At 44.4% G+C, this 8,197-nt stretch overlaps 1 pseudogene; it reads right to left on the minus strand.

Moving 5' to 3' along the window:
* LOC139028214 (RNA polymerase II-associated protein 1-like) overlaps positions 1–6,150 on the minus strand; it is a 28,537-nt pseudogene extending 22,387 nt beyond the window's left edge.
* Between the last annotated feature and the right edge of the window lie 2,047 nt (positions 6,151–8,197).

Consider the following 8,197-nt stretch of genomic DNA (forward strand, 5'->3'; position numbering starts at 1 on the left):
GCCTGCAGGTTTGATAACCAAAGATTAATCTTTCAGTAGTTAATTAAGTGCCTGTTCTTCTGTCCTGGTGAGGTTCTTCTGAATCTGGTTTGTTTTTCTCGTATACTGTATACAGACATGGCTTCTTGTTCAACTAACCTACAACAGGTTTTAATCGAGGAGTTGTTAACCATAAGACAGAATTATCTTTTGGGCTTAACTGAGTAACAGTTCTTTGTTGGGTTTGGCTTTGAAACAACATCCACAATGACCATGTTTTCCACTCAGTTTCAACCTGTTAAACTTCTTTCTTCAAATTGATAGATCACAGTGAGGTGAGTTTTAAAAGCACATACTGTTTTGATGATAAGTGTTTGATGTCTGTTTGATTTGCATCTGCATTGATGTCAGAGTGGGTTAGAGGGACAATAGAGCCCTGAGTACCAGGCCATTAGGACTTGATGGTCATTAGCGAGTTGGGTACTACCAACGCATGTCCAGAGTTCATAAAAGGAGATTACCGTGACTCAATGGTCACGTGGAATTTGACTTATGACTACCGATGTGGCAATAATGTGGTCACCGCAACAGCCCTAGGTACCAGTCTGTTTTGCTAACATTCCACTCCTTGTACTCCATGTTATATGTGAAAGGTGGCGTTCAGCATGACAGGAGTGGCGTGATAGCTAAACAGACTAGCCTAAGACTGAGTGATGGGAGGGATGTTGGGCTCTATACACTACCAGTCTGTGGGCCAGTCTTAGCAGGTATCCTAGCACAGCCTCAAAGAGGAGGAGGGAGCTGAATTGGACAGAGAGGGAGAGATAGAAACCATAGGAGAGAGATTAGTCCTACTCCCACTAGCCAGCTGCAAGGTAACGAGGCAAACAAATGCATGTGAATTGTTTGTTGCACTGTTTGTGGTTTACGCCAAACAAAATCAGAGAGTAACTACAGCTCCATAAGGACCTACTTTGCAGACCAGGCTTCTGTGGATGCTGAGGAGGTTGTCCAGGAGGAAGCACAGGGAGGTGATGAGGGGGAAGGGGGAGCTGAGTCCAGCCAGACCCCCACCAGACGTCCACCCGGAGAAGCCCAAGCCAGGCAGACTGGGGATGAACTCAGGGCCGGGGCAGTAGAACTGGGGGTTACAACCACACAGAGACAGAAAAATTAATATTTCTATCCGTTACAACCACACAGAGACCAACATTCCTTCCATTAAGCTCTGCAGAGTGTGAGTAAATCACCATAGATATTGCTCTATGCTGCCAAGTAGATGGGACTCACTTGAGGTTGTTAAATCAGGCTGTGAACAGCCTCATGGGACAGCAGAGGGAGAAGAACCTCTGAGGTAAGCATCTCCAGCTCCTGCACACTCCACTGGATTGAAGAAGCTCTGAAAGGGCAGGCATGGACACATATTACTAACTAAAAACACATTCTAATAGGACCCTAGTCCAGAAGTATTACTAACTAAAAACACATCCTAATAGGATCCTAGTCCAGAAGTATTACTAACTAAAAACACATCCTAATAGGATCCTAGTCCKGAAGTATTACTACTAAAAACACATCCTAATAGGATCCTAGTCCAGAAGTATTACTACTAAAAACACATCCTAATATGATCCTAGTCCAGAAGTATTACTAACTAAAAACACATTCTAATAGATCTAGCTCCAAGATGTTTTACTAACTAAAACACATTCTAATAGGACCCTAGTCCAGACATGTATTACTAACTAAAAACACATTCTAATGGACCTATCCAGAAGTATTACTAACTAAAAACACATTCTAATAGGACCCTAGTCCAGAAGTATTACTAACTAAAAACACATTCTAATAGGATCCTAGTCCAGACATGTATTACTAACTAAAAACACATAAGAGGGCCCTAGTCCAGATAGGAGAAGAGAAGACAAGTAAAAGTGATATAGTGATATAGGCTCTCTCTATAGGCTCTTTCCAATCTGTACTGATGAAGGAAAACGAGGCGACGAGGACAGGATGTTAAAACTATTTAGATTCAACGCTAATTTCCTTGAGTACCGCTATAGTTTGTACATTCACCTGGATGGAGAGCTGGGAGTAGAAGGACCCAATGTAAAGGGACCCAATGTAAAGCAGGTAGGCCGGCACCAGTCTCAGGGTGCTCTCCCTCTGGACATGGTCCCTCAGGGTCCTCACACAGCCCTTTAGCAGCCCCAGCACCTTGAGCTGCAGACCTGTTATATGACCCCACGTCACTGGGGACACACTCAGCCCCCTGGGAACTGTAGTGAGTGTAGAGGTTTGGCTCTGTTGAATCTAGTGGATAACAACAAATCAAGGAACTACAGAAAGCTGCAGGAGAGAACAGTTAAAAAGTATCAGAAAGCCAGAGTGTGTGTTWCCTGACCAGGCCAGCCTGCAGCTCCTGATGGCAGCCGGCGGTGTGTGTGACGTGTGTGAGCAGAGTGAGGGCCTGGAGCCTGTGGTGCTGCAGGGGCAGCAGGGGGTCCGAAGGGGGCCAGAGCCGCTGGGTAGACTGCAACATTTTCACCAGGATGGGGTACAGGTCTCTTGAAATGGTAGAGGGGAGAAAGTTTCTAACGTATTACTCATTCTGAGGGACTATTTCAGAAAAAAAAAATTCTAAGCTTCTAAGAGCATTTGGCATGACAGGAAACCTTTCGCTTACACAGCTTTTCTTGCCATGTATAATCTAACAACATGTGATTACACACATCTGATATTGGTATTGTATATGGGAGAATACTTAAGATGGCGTGTACAGATGGCTTATTTCGTCCCTACCATCCACCAGGTGTCTTCCATGATATGACTGAGCCCATAGACGCTTGGTTGCATAGCAACAAATCTGACATGTGCACAACTATGGGCAAAGCAGACAGGGTTGGCTGAGACTGTTGACAACATGTCAACTATATTTAGTCTCCAAATATTTATTGAAAACAAATACATTTGCACAATGAGCACTTGTCTCTGAAATACATTGTTASAGTTGCTGATTAGCTAGCAAGCGAAATGTAGCCATATTAGCATATATATGARATCAACGCACACCTTCCGGCCACATGGATGCACACGCATCATTTTCGTGACGTTGTCAGCTAACCCAGTTACGACCAGTTACTCTCGTAGCTGGCTGCCACAGCCCACAGCCGGTAGGACTCAGAGCTGACCCTCAGGGCCTCCCCTGGCTCCAGCTGCAGATCACTGGGCTCCGGGGCCAGCAGACGAGACAGACGCTCCCGCACACCCAGAGAGTTCACCTGGGGAACACACAGTCAGGGTGACTTTATTATGGATGTACTAGTCTATCAGATCATACATCCGACCCAGATCATAAAACACTTATTAGTCACTCCCTTATACATTGAAGTTACCATGGATACATACAAGAGCCAACAGAGGAAGGTTAAGTGTGGTATTAATACATCAGGTAAGCTGGTAGTTGGGTTTGAAAATTCCTCTCTCCACACTTACCAGCCTGGCACAGGCGTGTCTGTCAGTGGTGTACAGGACATGTAGGAGCTTCATGGCGTTGGCCACGCATACAGACTGGGGGTCGGTGAGGTGGGCACTGCCCAGGAGCAGGGCAGGAACTCTGACATCACAGTCTCCTTCAAACGAAGGCAGTCCAAGACCTATAGTGACAGTACAGATACTATTCATACTACAAATGGTAACTCATGTGAAGGTGCTTACAGCTAATAAAACAAGAGAGAGGCAGAGATATGCCAGAGGGCATTGTGGGAGGTGTAGTTGATGTTACCTGAGTGGCTGCTGAGGAGGAGTGTTTGAAGATGCGGATCAGGACTTCCATCACATCCTGGACCACCCTGGGTGACGGGCGGATCCCCTCTAGGATGTAGGGGAGCCTAGGAAGCAGCTTCATCCTCAGTAAACCCTGAGACAGAAAACCAACACAGCCAACAGCTTTACACAATGCATTTACAGTTGAAGTCGGGAGTTTACATACACTTAGGTTGGAGTCATTAAAACTCGTTTTTCAACCACTCCACAAATTTCTTGTTAACAAACTATAGTTTTGGAAAGTCGGTTAGGACATCTACTTTGTGCACGACACAAGTGATTTTTCCAACAATTGTTTACAGACAGATTATTTCACTTATAATTCAGTGTATCACAATTCCAGTGGGTCAGAAGTTTACATACACTAAATTGACTGTGCCTTTAAAATTCCAGAAAATGAAGTCATGGCTTTAGAAGCTTCTGATGGGCTAATTTACATAATTTGAGTCAATTGGAGGTGTACCTGTGGATGTATTTCAAGGCCTACCTTCAAACCCAGTGCCTCTTTGCTTGACATCATGGGAAAATCAAAAGAAATCAGCCAAGACCTCAGAAAAAGATTGTAGACCTCCACAAGTCTGGTTCATCCTTGGGAGCAATTTTCAAACGCCTGAAGGTACCACGTTCATCTGTACAAACAATAATACGCAAGTATAAACACCATGGGACCACGCAGCCGTTATACCGCTCAGGAAGGAGACGCGTTCTGTCTCCTGGAGATGAACGTACTTTGGTGCGAAAGTGCAAATCAATCCCAGCAAAGGACCTGTGAAGATGCTGGAGGAACAGGTACAAAGGTATCTATATCCACAGTAAAACGAGTCCTATATCGACATAACCTAAAAGGCTGCTCAGCAAGGAAGAAGCCACTGCTCCAAAACCGTCATAAAAAGCCAGACTACGGTTTGCAACTGCACATGGGAACAAAGATCATACTTTTTGGAGCAATGTCCTCTGGTCTGATGAAACAAAATAGAACTGTTTGGCCATAATGACATGTTATGTTTGGAGGAAAAGGGGGGAAGCTTGCAAGCCGAAGAACACCATCCCAACCGTGAACCACGGGGGTGGCAGCATCATGTTGTGGGGGTGCTTTGCTGCAGGAGGGACTGGTGCACTTCTCAAAATAGATGGTAACATGTGGAAGGAAAATTATGTGGATATATTAAAGCAACATCTCAACACATCAGTCAGGAAGTTAAAGCTTGGTCGCAAATGGGTTCTTCAAATGGACAATGACCCAAAGCATACTTCCAAAGTTGTGGCAAAATGGCTTAAAGACAACACAGTCAAGGTATTGGAGTGGCCATCACAAAGCCCTGACCTCAATCCTATAGAAAATTTGTTGGCGCGTGTGCGAGCAAGGAGGCCTACAAAACCTGACTGAGTTACACCAGATCTGTCAGGAGAATGGGCCAAAATTCACCCAACTTATTGTGGGAAGCTTGTGAAGGCTACCTGAAACGTTTGACCCAAGTTAAACATTTAAAGGCAATGCGACCAATACTAATTGAGTGTATGAAAACGTCTGACCCACTGAGAATGTGTTGAAAGAAATAAAAGCTGAAATAAATCATTCTCTCTACTATTATTCTAACATTTCACATTCTTAAAATAAAGTGGTGATCCTAACTGACCTAAAACAGGGAATTTTTACTCAGATTAAATGTCAAGAATTGTGAAAAACTGAGTTTAAATGTATTTGGCTAAGGTGTATGTAAACTTCTGACTTCAACTGTATCACTAGTACTTCTCCACAGGGTGCCAAAGCAATGCACTGCATAATTACAGAGAGAGTGATTGTGGAGTGTTGGTTTGATTAATCAGTCTGGTCTCTAGTCAACCTTAATGACATCATCCCTGGAAAAGCCATCAGTCTTTTTTTCTTTTTTCTCTGAAGCAGTCTCTCTGATGACCTCAGAGCCCCTCGTCTTCCACCTCCCTCTGAACAGAGGAAAGGAGGCCAGCCCATGGAATCATGAGAGTGTGCTGTCCAGACACAAGACAGGGACACAATGATTGGGTTTTAACCATGAGTTTATACACACATAGCAAGCCATGGTATATTGGTGATGATGATGCAATCACACACTGTAAAGTTACCTTACTTCATCGTCTGAGGACACCGAGCCCCTGCACAGCAGCAGACATCACTCCCTCCACATTATCGTCCAGTGAGAAGTGCAGCATGAAGAGAAGGCCCGAAGAGTTGACACCACACTGCCCCTGAGAGCAGCTGTAAACTGGCCAGCCCTCTGCCTACAGAAACAACAGGAGCACAAAGACAGATCTGCAATGTTAAAGTGGATTCAAGTACTTTTTGATAACTACAACATCTGCATACATATATCATCTGAAGAGCTCTACATGATCAAACTGATTGACAGGCAGTACATTTACATTTAAGTAATTTATCAGACTCTCTTCAGCGTGACAGTAAGGGTTAAGTGCCTAGGTCAAGGGCACAGACAGACTTTTCACCTAATCGGTTCAGGTTCGAACCGATGACCTTTTGGTTACTGGCCTAACGCTCTTAACCACTAGACTACCTGACTACCTTGGTGAGAATGTGGGCCAGAGTGTTGAGGGCTCCACTGCTGGATCACCTGACTGAGACAGAGACTCCCAGTGCCTTACGAGTCCCTTCCAAAGTCAACCAGTCTGGGATCTGAGAGGTAGAGGTACACAATATGAAACATTTAAAAGGCTCACATCATATCCTTTTTTAAACACAGCACAATAGTCCCCAAACAGTAACTTGGGCCTACCTAGCTGACCCAGCAGCCTTTTCTGCTCCTCCAGGATCTCGCCCTTAGACATGGCATGTAATTTGGCCTGGTTCTCCTGGTGGATCTTCAGTTTCTACTGTACTGTCTGACCCACCCAGCACCTGGACCACCATCGCACTGAATCCTGGAAGAGAAAGAGAGACATGAGCAGGTGAACAACTGAACAATTTAGCATTGCCAGGCTTGTCTTGCAAGTGAGACAGTACAAAAACAAACAGGACATCCCATTCAGTGCAAGCCAATTTAGGCCTACAGAATAGACATCCAAGTACATTATTATTGCCTGCCAGCAATATATTCTTATCAACTTAATGAAATTAAGAATTTGAAGTATGGTACTTACTGTCAAGTCTAGAATGAGGTTGATCCTTATCCATGGAGGATTCTGGAAAGAGGTTCAGGTCCTTGGATTCTGGTACACAGCACAAAGTGGTCTTCCCCTCTTATTCTCTATCCTGCAATCTGTCGGGRAAATGTTCCTCTTTCCATAGTTTAATGGCATAGTTTAAGTTTGCATCCAGAACGTGTGAAGCACCATTTTGGATTAATTACATCTGGTATAAACAGCAGTTAACTACAGCATGTAATTTTTGTATTTTACCAACTCATTGATCCGCATTACTAAATTGAGCTCCTACCGGGCTCTCCTTCTCCGGTCGATGTAATACTTTAGGAGAATTAATGTTGGTAAGGACACTGGTGTAGTGCTAGTGTCCCTCTCCTAGGGGAAGAGAAGAGTGTAAAAATAGAGGTAGTTGTTGAGACAAACAGAACTGTGTGGCTCTACTGAGCAGGAGACAGATGGTGAGAGTATCACTCACAATGTTCTTGGTGAGAACAGCACTGGTGTGCATGTCATGTCTGTCCAGCCTCTCCTCTGAGTCCTCATCCTCGAAGCCAACAAGCTCGGCTTTGAAGCAAGACTTTTTGGGAGGTGCAGGAGTCAGAGTGGAGAGCTCATCTGACTGATATAAAGAAAGATGTACAGCATCATATTATTAACAATCAAAATACCAAAGATTTTCTTTAGGCTTGAAGCTACACACAATCAACTGTCTTGCAGAGAGGTGTATGATAATGAACTTAGTTACTATGAACCTTAGATTGTGACCACATCTCTCTGTTCTCCTTGAGCCCCCTGAGTCTCCTGTTCTTTTGTCTGGCCGTCAGACCACATTGACTGTGGACTGGGTCCCAGAGGCAAGAAACTTCTCCTGCTCTCGTAGGTCAGCCTCAGAGTCAGTGGGCTTGGGWCGCCGTATCATCCCCCTACAGATAAAGGAACATGTTAGGCAAAAGGAATTGACTGTCTGTAGACATAATGGGATATCACACAATACGTTATATGGCTACTTATTATTATGTTTACGTACAGGGTTGTGATATCATAGCACACCAAAAAATTATATTTTAACTAAGCCAATTACATTCTCCTTGCCTCTCACCTAAGTTACAGCATATCAAGTCCTGTCCTGTCCTGCCATTTGACCGAGTGGCGCAGCGGTCTAAGGCACTGCATCTCAGTGCTAAAGGCGTCACTACAAACCCTGGTTCGAATCCAGGCTGTATCACAACCAGGTTAGGCCATCATCGTAAATAAGAAC

The sequence above is a fragment of the Salvelinus sp. IW2-2015 genome, linkage group LG9, assembly GCF_002910315.2.
Source record: "Salvelinus sp. IW2-2015 linkage group LG9, ASM291031v2, whole genome shotgun sequence".
Lineage (NCBI taxonomy): Eukaryota > Metazoa > Chordata > Actinopteri > Salmoniformes > Salmonidae > Salvelinus > Salvelinus sp. IW2-2015.